General features: G+C 41.1%; 2 protein-coding genes across 8 annotated transcripts in view; one reads left to right on the forward strand and one right to left on the reverse strand.

Annotated features, from left to right (window-relative positions):
- The window catches only part of CMSS1 (cms1 ribosomal small subunit homolog), a 246,919-nt gene that overhangs the window by 166,760 nt on the left and 67,811 nt on the right, over positions 1 to 12,348 (reverse strand). The gene's annotated exons all lie outside the window — the stretch shown is intronic.
- FILIP1L (filamin A interacting protein 1 like) overlaps positions 1 to 12,348 on the forward strand; it is a 212,370-nt gene that overhangs the window by 133,975 nt on the left and 66,047 nt on the right. The window lies entirely within an intron of this gene.

Genomic DNA, 12,348 nt, shown 5'->3' on the forward strand with positions numbered 1-12,348 from the left:
CAGGGAGATACACAAATGTGTAAAGTTACAACCAACATGAAGCAGGTGAACCTTTCAGCTTGTTTAAGATGCTCAGTGTAGACTGTAGTATGTAAGTAACAGAATATGAAATCAAGCACGCAGCCTTTGATGGCAGAAGAAAAAGACATGAGGAAAAGTAGAAGGTGTTTGGACAGACCATAGAAATACAGAGAGAGGAAGCAAAGGCAGAGGATAATTTACAGAAAGTTTTCAAAAGAGCAGTGCCATAAAGTTCTCACATCAGGATTGGCATAAAAACCATAAATCCAACTTTATTTTTAAGCGTAAACTAAAGCACCACAGCTCGTTTAAGCACAGTGTGAGGGTTGCAATACCAATTCTCAGAAGAAGGATTAAGAAGAATCTAATGTCATTTACTGTCTTTAAAAAAGCCACTTTAAACTGTGGCTTCTCTGAATCTGCAGTAAAACTGAACACATTCTAAGGAAAAAAAAAAGTATTGAAGAACATTTCCTATTCCCTGGATAGCTACTCCAGAAGATAGGAGAACATTGTCTCCGTTTCCTTTCGCTTTGGGACAGCTTCCAGATGGAAATCTCTGGGTGTGAGAACATCAAGCCTATTCTAAACTCACATTATGCACAGATAACTCTTCCTCTGCTTCGTCTGTGTAACATCATGTTCCATGTATTTTGGCAGTGTTCACCCTTCACACTCTACCTCTCTCCTGTTGGTCTATCAAAGATAGCGCAGATGCTTCCCACCAAGTACCCAGCCGTATTTATGGATTGCCATTAAAGCAGCTGGGGAAAAAAACTATTTGCTTCTCAGAGAAAGATGTACAGATGCAGGAAAGGACCAGCACACACAGAAAAGCACATACAAAGTCCTCCCCACAAGGCACAGAACTGACACAGTGTGAAAAGCTGCACAGAAGTAAGGACTAAGCATCAGAGTCCTTGTATTTTCTTTCTTGTGAAAACAGAGCAGACATGGGATTAAAACTCTCTTCCCTGCCCCTCCTCCATATTTCCCCCCAATAAGGTCATAAACATTTACCACTATTATCTGCAACATTTAGCCAACCTGCCTGGAAAAAAGGGGGGGAGGTGGGAAGAAATACTGAGGTGCCTAATGAGACCTTAGAGGATGTAATAATAGATTTCAGATTAAGTCTCAATTTTCGTATTTTCTTTGGAGGATGTATTTTATGTGGAAAACCTTCAGGGGGTGTGATGTCACACGTTGAGCTGATTCCAAAATGTTTGCCAAGTAATGTCGCCATCGAGATCTCCACACAATTGCCTGCCGTAACAAAAAAAAACCCTAAAAACCCACAAAACACCAAAAACACAACAAAAAAACCCACAACCAAAAAAACGCTCAGCAAGTTAAGGCACTGCTCTTCCTACATAAGCCTGACTTGACATTCAGAACACACACAAGTGACCTCTTCTTACATTTCCAAAACCTTAGAGCAATTTAAATCTCCTCAGGAGATGAATTTGGATTAAGAACAAACAGAACTCTATGAAAAGTTTCATACACAAAGCAACGACAAACAAATTTTTGCCCCCCCTGACAATTCAGTTAAAAAAAAAAAATATTCAGAAAACCATTAAGTATTCAACAATGAACTTTCTTCTGTTTTCAGCCAAAAGGAGCATTTCTCTTCTAAGTGGGGAAGGGTATATCACATTCCCAACAGTATTTCAGTTTCAAAGCAAAATCCTGCACTTCCATTCAATTATTCAAAAAAGTATCTTGCTTTTCTCAATGAGCAAGGCTACAGGATATGCTAACGATACCCCCGAAGAATACAGAGTGCATGCAAGCCACACAAGGTACACGAATAATACGCGATTATGTGATCAAAATGAAAAAAAAACTTAAGACAGTGATGCTAAAGCACTGAAAACTGCTCTTGACAGCAAGAATAAAGAAACTGTCAGTAAGATCCAACTCTTACATATGATTCTGAATATATTTTCAAATAAGGAGGAGGAAAAGCATTTCCTCTTAAGTATGCACTCGGGAAGTACAGAACTGAAGAACTCTTAAATGAAAATTTTAGGGATTAATTGATTATCAGACGATCATGTGTTACAAACACTAGGTAAGCCTCCATCTCTAGCGCCTTTCTGCCGCCTTACTCACTCCATACATGACATTTCTCATTAAAAGAGTTAAAAACCATGTTTGGATCATGCAAAATATTAGCAGTCTTCACTGACTCAGTAAAAACCCTCCACCTTAATCATTTGAGAACTCCTTTGACTTCATAACAAGGCAACAAGACTAAGTTTGGCCTCAGCAATTGGACATTGTCACATTTGGGAGTTCAAGCTCATGACAGGACTAGTGACAGCTTCCCAGATATGACAAGCAGATTAGCATTTCATGTTAACCCTTCAGGCATTTTAAGTGTTTTTCTTGTTGCCAGCCAAAACAAAATCCTCCATTCTCTTGCTTTAGTTAAGAGACAAATATTGGTCTTCCAAACTGGAAAGTGTCTCAACACTTAGCAACTGACATTTACCAGTAAAAGAATGATAAAATCATGCTACTATCATTATATTTATTAATCTTCAGTCATATGTACTTTTAAAGCATGGAGCCACTGACAAACCCCTATCAGATACGGAAGAGTTTTGTTGAGAAAAGGAGGTTCATGGGCAATGACTGGATAGGTCTTTCCTGCACTTCAACATGAATTGTACTCTCTGTGTGTGCAGATCAGACAGGAACACAAACTCATGTGCATGGTAGTGTACTAGAGCAAGACCACTAGTCCAAAAGAGAAAATTTTGTTGTATTGCTGGAGCCTAAAGAAATAGCAGCACCCAAACTCACAGGAATGCAAAAAAACTCCAGAATCTAGATACAGAAACTACTAGGTGCACCAGAAGAACCATAGCAAAATAGCCATTGAGCTTGTTTAGAAGCTCTTGCATCTCATGGGGTTGGGGGATGGAGGGCAGGATCAAGGACTAGGAAGGATACTTACTTCAGATTCAAATGCAGATTCCACTGTATCTTCCCTGAGGATGCACCTACTTGTCCAAATATACTCATCCACTTGCTGAGAAGAAATTCTTCCTAATGTCCAACCTGAACCTCCCCCAGCGAAGCTTGAGGCTGTGTCCTCTTGTCCTAGCGCTAGTTGCCCGGGAGAAGAGGCCGACTCCCACTGTGCTACAACCTCCCTTCAGGTAGTTGTAGACTGCAATAAGAGTTTCAGTGACTCCAGCTGGACTCATTTCTTTAACTGTTTCCACAGTGTACTCTGAGTTGGAAACTTCTCATTGTCCACCTCTACCCTGTCCACAGGACCCCACAGGTCTTATTCTTTAGGTTTTCTCTTTATCCATTCACTCTCGGTGCTTCTCCTCACAGAAACTCAAAGACAGCCATCATCTCTATGCTGATGACTCAAGTCTACTCCAACCACCACAACAACTCTCACCATTTGTGAGCAACCTGCCATCATCCCCAACTCCATGAGACTAGAAGGGAACTCAGTCTTTTATCCCCCTTCCCCTGGCTTCATCCTTAAGATTCTCTAATACCTCAGGTCTTAAAACTGGGATAACAAAGTCATATTGCTTGGCACTCAGCCTGTCATACCTAGGCACATTTTCTACATTTAAGTCTCACAAATTATTCTTCATAGCACTGCCAAGAAAATAAAGTTTAAACCCCCCCCCCAAAACCCAACAGACAAAAACCCACACGAATAAACCAAACATATCTTTCTGTCCATCCAAATAACTAAATCCTTTTCCAGGCCCTCACTTCAAAAATATTTTTGTAGCATTTCCACATTAGCTATTTCACTCCTCTATGTCTCTTCACTGGATGCACCCTCATTAGTGCATTAAGGCTATGTATTTCCTCGTGTATACCTTTAGAGTACACTCTTACCTTCTCATGCAATGGACTAAACATCACACTAAAAATTTACCAAAATTAAATCATGTTATAATACTGCTCAGGTATTGAGCAGGTAAGAAATGGGATTTCATAAAACTGAGCACTCTAGGTTAAGTGTTTTGGGTTTTTTTTTGTTTGTTTGTTTGTTTTTTGTTTGGGTTTTTTTTTTTAAAAGTGTCAGATGAAAGTAATTGCTACTCACAGTAGGTCAAGTGACCAACGCTTGAAAAAGGGGACAGGGCATCAAGGAGAGAAGGAACCATCTCAGCTAAAACGTGGAGTGTGTTAGTATGTTGTCAGTGTAACGTTGCTGTACTTTAATTCTGACACATTCACACATTGGAATAACAATATATCGAGTGCCCAGCTCTGGAAAATCCAGTACTCTATAACAGTGGGCATTACTAATATTTGCTGTTTTTCTTAATGAAGCCAATTAAATATTATAAGCAGCAGGATCTTATCTCTATAGAAAGCTACAGTAAAAATAAACACTGTTGACTTATTTATTCTCCATGTGTTACCAGCAGTTTTTAATTTCATTCACACTGCACTATTGTTGTACATTGCATTGTACTCAAATGCAATCATTTCCTTTTAGCTTTCTGGCACTGAGTTATATATATTACATATGCCTGAGACTATGTCTTGCAAGCCGTGAAATGGATGCCAGATCTCTGTACCCTTGACCTTTTTCATGGGTATCTAGTGTTCTGTAGGTGAATGAGAGACCCACCACAAGAAAACATTAGTGTTCTTATTCTGCATTACACCCCAACGGGACAGTCCCACTAAAAACACCACTGAGGCACCAAGAGAGACTCAAGGAAGTGATGTACACAGATTAATTACATCACAGATTAATTACCTCATGCTCATATGTGAAAAACTAGGTACCATTGCAATACATAACTTCCCACGGATGTTGTGAAATCAAACCCTTGTCAAAATTAAAGGATTCAAAGATTTCTACAAGAGTTTCTGTGCATGATGGAAACAAAATACTTTATCTTAAAGCAAATAAATTAATAAAATCCAGGTTAACAAAGGGATTAAAAAACCCGAAACTGTTAAATAAGGTCACATTATGTTTATTCAAAGTAAAGATATGTAAAATGTAAATTCAGAAAGAAATGTAAATTCAGGTTAACAAAAGGATTAAAAAACCCGAAACTGTTAAATAAGGTCACATTATGTTTATTCAAAGTAAAGATTAAAAATAAATACAAATAGAAACAGGGCTTTCAACTCAGTGTTAACACAGCTGAGAAATTCTCTAGATCCATTGTGCAATTCTGAATTATTCCACCAACTGTAAGCAGCAAGCAGATGCAAGATCTGGGTGATAATCATTTCTCATGCAAGTCGACCGACATTGGTGGAATGACAGCGAGAAGTGAGGCTCATATTTAATTTCTCTAAATTCTGAGCACATAAGACGCCTGCTCACTGCTTCAGGTACACTGTCATGACTCCCAACTGACACTATCATCGTGTACTCTGAGGTCAGGGAGGACACAATGACAAAACCTTAGTCAAACGATGCTCTCCTACACTCTCTCTGTTCATGAGTGGGGAAAGGGAGGGCATAAATTCTCCTGAAAGGGATGATCCTGGCAAACCACCCTGGTGGCAGCTCTGGCCAGCACATTTAACCGCAGTGTCAGAGCTCAAAGGGAAAGATGACCCTTCTAAGCTGGCAAGTCTCAGAATATTTATGGCTCTTGGAAATCAACACCAACTCCATATACTTTGTTTGGAACCTAACCACTGACCAACACGGACCATGAAGCACTGCCCAAATATGTTCATGGCGAGGCGCTGCCCTCAGTAATGGGGCACTCACTCCAGTCACCAATTTACATTTCCAAATAAGACTGAGTGCACCACTCGATGTGCAGCACAGCCTAACCAGTCTAATCATGAGCAACAATAGAAGCGGATGACTGAACCGAGACCTGTGACCAAAAAAAGACTCTGTGCACTTCTGATTCATTGTAGGGTGGGGCTGGGAGAGAGGGAGAAATTGGCACAGGATTTTGTAACTGGGGTTTGAAAAGAAAACACATCAGAGAGAGAGAAAAATCTATAAATCGTTCTCCAAGATAGAAAGTTTGACACTATTGTAAGTTTCCAGCACAAACCATTGCTATGGGAAAAGTTCTACTCCTGTTCGAGCGTGGAGGAGGAGAAGTCTCAATGAAGTTAAGATCTTTCTCGTGGCAGAAAAATTTAAGTGACTTATATGTGCTATAATTAGTTTCATATCTTAAGAGCAGGCAAGAGCAAAATGGCCGTGAGAACCGAGAGTGCAGGTCACCCATCAGTCACCACGACCTGCGGTCTGAACTCAGCACCAAGTTTCCCATGGCATCCTAGAAGCTTCAACGCATTTATGCCCAGCTATAAAATCTCTGAGCATTATACACACATATGAAAGCAGCATGCAGGGGAGACTGAAGCAGTTTGAGAAAAATCACAGAATCACAGAATCAACCAGGTTGGAAGAGACCTCTGGAATCATCGACTCCAACCGTTGCCCTGACAGAATGTCACGGCCCCAGTCTCTGTGATAAGACAGTAATTTTAAACAGAGAATAAACAAGAAAATCAGTAGCATTAAATCTGTTGAGAACAGAGATTACTGGAAAAAATTGTTAAAAAAACCACCAAAATCTTTTTACATGATAATTCTGATTTTCACTTAAGTACATTATTTTTTTGTTTCTTGAGCCTGCAGTGTACACTGTATAACCTTTCAGGAAAACATCACACACTTGGACAAGGTAACATCTAACTTATTTTGTGTCTGAAGACCAAACATGTGAGCACATTGAAAAAGTACATTCAATATTTGAACCTTTCTGCTAAGAAGACTGGAAAAAAAGCCATAGAATATGTATAAATTCAGAAATAAACTAAAAGGTCAGGAGGGATTTAAGAACTTTCATTTTTAAAATTCCTGTTTCAGACTCCTATATGGCAGGGGGAGAGGGACACAGGACAGGTGGATGGCTCAGAGTAGGACATAGGAGTAATAGGAAGTAGATATAAGAAAAACCATTAACATCATCTAATCTCATTCCTGGCAACAGAGGGTTGTTCTTCAAACATACTGGCGACAATTTTGCTTCTCATTTCAAATGTCCAAAACAGAAAAGTCTCAATCCCTGTAGCACTGTTCTATAAAAGTTGCATTGTCATAAATAAAACTATACTTTTCTATTAATTCAACAATTCATTCTCTTTAACAAGTCAATACAGTCCTTCCTGAAACAATTGTTACTCTGCTGAAAGATTTCTAGATACTTGGCTAAGACTGAAAAAGAACCCTAAGGCATCAGTTTTGGTCACAGACACAGGCCCAGCTGAGATCTACAGCAGATAAAACCCTAAGATGAGAGTGTGAGTGGACTACAACGAGGTCTGCTGCTCAAGGACGATTCCGAGTGGAGACCTGCCCACCCCCCTTCCGCAGCAGGTCTCAACTGTGCACCCCTTGGGACAAAAACCCGGCCCAACGGCCCCTGCAAGGCACCATTTGAAGGAACTCCGAAGACTGAGCAGGCAGAGACTTCACCAGTCCCTTCATCCTCCCACAGAAAAGTTTGTGCTGGTGAACACGACTGGTAAAAGCTAAAGCTTGTACAGACATACTGACAACAGAAGGCTCCAGCGCTAAAGGCTCTCAAACTATGACTTGATCATTGACAACATTAATTTTCAAGCAGAAAAAAAAACCCACAACCAACAGTTGTGATGGGGTCATGGTGATCAAGCTACTGAAAGGGGAGAGGGGAAGTATTTTGCCATAGAAAAGTTTCATTCCCCCCCAAAATAGGAAATTAAAAGTGCCAAAGGGACAATAACACTGAAAATACCTAGACAGCCAACTGATTTATGTCTGACAAATGTGGCCTACCATCAGTTATTTTCTCCCAGACTCCACCTTGGCCAAGAGTGTTGGAGAAGGGAAACTCACTGAAGAAACATGGTTGTTTTCAAACGTGCATAGCAGCTTGACGAGATACACCTTGCACAGGTCTGCCCCCATTCTCTGCCCAAGATACTCCTAGCAGCTTCAGCAGGTACAGCATCAGGTTATGGCACTGCAAAAGAAAATCACCAAAACTGCATTTTGGAACAATGCCTTATTTACTTCCTTGCCAATACCTTTCAAGTTACACATTTCGCTTGAAATTATGAATCACAGACAGAATCACAGAATCAACCAGGTTGGAAGAGCCCTCTGGGATCATCGAGTCCAACCGTTGCCCTGACACCACCATGTCAACTAGACCATGGCACTAAGTGCCATGTCCAGTCTTTTCTTAAACACATCCAGAGATGGTGACTCCACCACCTCCCTGGGCAGCCCCTTCCAATGGCTAATGACCCTTGCTGAGAAGAAATTCTTCCTAATGTCCAACCTGAACCTCCCCTGGCGAAGCTTGAGGCTGTGTCCTCTTGTCCTATCGCTAGTTGCCCGGGAGAAGAGGCCTGATTAAAAACCTGCAACTTGAAGAGAACTCTTCACTTTTCAAACCAGTCAAGAGTCTTGCCTCCTATACACTACTGGGAAATTCCTTAGCCTCAGCACTTTGATTCACAGTATCTTCAAGCCACTGGGGACAGACACATGCCCTACAGACATTATCAGGGTATATGTAACAAAACAGGGGTTTTCTTGAACTATCCTTCCATTTCAGTCAATCAGAATTCTTACCATCTCACTTGCACTTCCTTACATGCTATGCTAGCCTCCTTCCTCCTCATAACCTGGGAAAAAATGTGAACAAAACCAGACAATCCTGTGGAAAAGGAAATAAAACCTAGCAGAAATGGAGACCATGCACCTTCCTCTCCTCTCCCCTCAATTTGATTTGTACGCTAAGAATTTTAGGGTTCTCAGAAAATTCTTAGCACTGTAAACCTTATTCTGATGTATAAATTTATGACTACTCAGATGACTTTTAGGAATGTTCAGATCCTACAATTTGCATTTAAGTCATCAGGAAATTGGGACATCATTTATTCAGAGGTTTAGACAAGATTTCACATGGTTCTCATTTGAACATTTTATCTTGCATCCAACTGGGGAACTGAGAAGCAAGACACACTCCCTGAAATCCTAAAATTCTCCCTTTTATTCAATAGTCTTGCCAGCTGAACTCTGGATGTCTTTGCATTCTGTCAGACAGGAGAGTGAGTCAGTCTATCCCTAACTGGCCTTTTAAAAAGGAAACTGAGAAGTTTGATGAAATATTTGGATAAACACACTCACCGGATAAAGTTACGTACCTTTTTATATTTCTTTAAGTTTGCTATAAACCTTCGAAAAAACCTTTAGACTAGATTTAAGTATAGCCAATAAAAACTATAAATTATAAATAAACTTAATGAAAACCACTATATTGAAACTCAAAGGACCTTGTAAACATGCTCATCAAAGCTTCACCATTGTAACACAGCACCACATCCATAAATCCCTGTTATTAGTTGCTAGTCATCCACAACTCTTATTGCAATATCAGCCCTATGTAGATCATCTTTGGTTCAGAACCCAGTTTTCTCACGGTCTCTGAACACAATGTAACAGCCAACACTGTAGCTCTGACTGAAGAAGCAACAAATAAAGCCAGAGTTTATGCTGTTCAACTCTCCTGAATACATAGTGAGGAGAATTATTATCATCTGTATGCTGTTTAGGTCTCCCTGAGCATAGTATTTGGCCAAGAAATAAAAGAAGGTTGAAACATACAGTACTGAACCTATAGAAGAGCACAAATACTGAACTGATTTAGCTGCCGAAACCCTCAGCTTACCAAAGCGTAAGGAGATTTAAAATACCATTTTGGAAAGCACCATTGCTCGCAATAGTGAACATCCAACAGCACAGTCATCAATAGTTTTATTAAAATGAACGTACCTTACAGATTCAAGATCCTAAACTCTATGATTTCCCATCTTCTTTAGCTCTGTATTAACTTCAAATGCAAAGACAGAAAAGAAGGCATTCACAGAATCACAGAATCAACCAGGTTGGAAGAGACCTCTGGGATCATCGAGTCCAACCGTTGCCCTGACACCACTATGTCAACTAGACCAGGGCACTAAGTGCCATGTCCAGTCTTTTCTTAAACACATCCAGAGATGGTGACTCCACCACCTCCCTGGGCAGCCCCTTCCAATGGCTAATGACCCTTTCTGAAAAGAAATTCTTCCTAATGTCCAACCTGAACCTCCCCTGGCAAAGCTTGAGGCTGTGTCCTCTTGTCCTATCGCTAGTTGCCCGGGAGAAGAGGCCGACTCCCACTGCACTACAACCTCCCTTCAGGTAGTTGTAGACTGCAATAAGGTCACCTCTGAGCCTCCTCTTCTCCAGGCTAAACAACCCCAGCTCCCTCAGCCGTTCCTCGTAGGTCAGACCCTCCAGACCCTTCACCAGCTTCGTCGCCCTCCTCTGCACTCGCTCCAACACCTCAACATCTTTCTTGAAGTGCGGGGCCCACAACTGGACACAGGATTCAAGGTGCGGCCTCACCAGTGCCCAGTACAGAGGGACGATCACTTCCCCAGACCGGCTGGCTACACTATTCCTAAGAGAGGCCAGGATGCCATTGGCCTTCTTGGCCACCTGGGCACACTGCTGGCTCATGTTTAGCCAGCTGTCGATCAGCACCCCCAGGTCTCTTTCTGCTGGGCCGCTCTCTAACCACTCTTCCCCCAGCCTGTAGCGCTGCAGGGGGTTGTTGTGGCCCAAGTGTAAGACCCGGCACTTGTTCTTGTTGAACCTCATGCCGTTGGTCTCGGCCCATCTATCCAACCTGTCCAGATCCCTCTGTAGGGCCTTCCTACCCTCCAGCAGATCGACACTCCCACCCAGCTTGGTGTCATCTGCAAATTTACTGAGGGTGCACTCAATCCCTCTGTCTAGATCATCTATAAAGATATTGAACAGCACCGGCCCCAGAACTGAGCCCTGGGGAACACCGCTAGTGACCGGCCGCCAGTTGGACTTTGCCCCATTCACCACCACTCTCTGGGCTCGGCCATCCAGCCAGTTTTTAGCCCATCAAAGAGTCCACCCATCCAAGCCCCAGCAGCCAGTTTGTCTAGGAGGATGCTGTGGGAGACAGTGTCGAATGCCTTACTGAAGTCTAGATAGACCACATCCACATTCCAAACAACAGAGCTTTTACTAGTTTCATAAAATAAAACATTTGTTTTACATGAATTATATATCAGGCTGTTTTCTATACATGCTTAAAAGCATTACCAAATTTTAAGATTAGACTGGTCTAAATTTCTTGTCCGTAACCAATCGTAAAATTAAGCTAATTTCATATCATTTCAGATTTCACTGCCAGCATTTCATTTAAGTGTGTAGTTTAATGCTTGCATACGCAAAGATCTGAGCCTCAAAGCAGTATACACAAGCTTGCTCTTGGGTATTCTGATTACTAAACGCAAAGACAGTTGGTTTTATGATACCCAGGAGGCATCCAGAGCATTTCTTGAAGAAAACTGAGAAGGAGCCATTCACGATAAAAATAACAACATCTAAAGGAATTTGCAAAGCACTTGGAGACAGAATTAGCTTTTTAGCCACCTGACTACAAGATTGTCTCCACGGCTGCATCTTTGAACTGGTCCCAGTATCAAAGCGCAGGTTCAGGCAGTAAACTAGCATTTCAGTGAGTAGATGAGAAAACGATGCAAGGGTTCAGTTTTATTAGACTGCGGAAAGACTCTTGGAATAGGATGCACAAACATTATCTAAAATAAAACAAAAATAGGCTGCTGGTATTTAAGTTTAAAACCAAGATGAAGACTGTTTAAACTTAGCAGAAAGTTGCCAGGTGCAAAGGCATGCACAGTTCAGGATGACACATCAATTAGGGATGTAATTATTAAAACTTTGTATTTCTTGGAAATAAAGCATTAAAGTAGTTACTGAAGTCTGACAGGAAATAGCAAAGCTCAGTCTAACCAAACAGCATTTCAACCACGCAGAGTTTAAAAAAAAAAAAGAAACAAAAGACAGCCAAAGCACAAGGGTGCAAGGGCTCCTGTACAAATGCAAGTCCACGAATCCAACATAAAAACTAGAGCGTCTAGTTTTAAATGTGGACAAGGATAGAATGTGCTTCTCAGTGTGCGAGAAGAAAACATCCAGAGGAACATGCTTATACTATTGATAAAGGATTTAAATCAGAATGAGAACTAATTATGCTGATGTAGGAGCTGTACAGCTGTAACAAAAAAGGAAAGTAGAAAAGTGGAGAGAGGGAAATGAGGTAAATGTATTTAACTCTGTAAAAGCATATCCAGACTTTCTGTGAGTTGAAGTTCATATATAGAGATCATCATATAGAATCACAGAATCAACCAGGTTGGAAGAGCCCTCTGGGATCAGCGAGTCCAACCATT

Source organism: Nyctibius grandis, chromosome 23 (genome assembly GCF_013368605.1).
Source record: "Nyctibius grandis isolate bNycGra1 chromosome 23, bNycGra1.pri, whole genome shotgun sequence".
Taxonomy (NCBI): domain Eukaryota; kingdom Metazoa; phylum Chordata; class Aves; order Nyctibiiformes; family Nyctibiidae; genus Nyctibius; species Nyctibius grandis.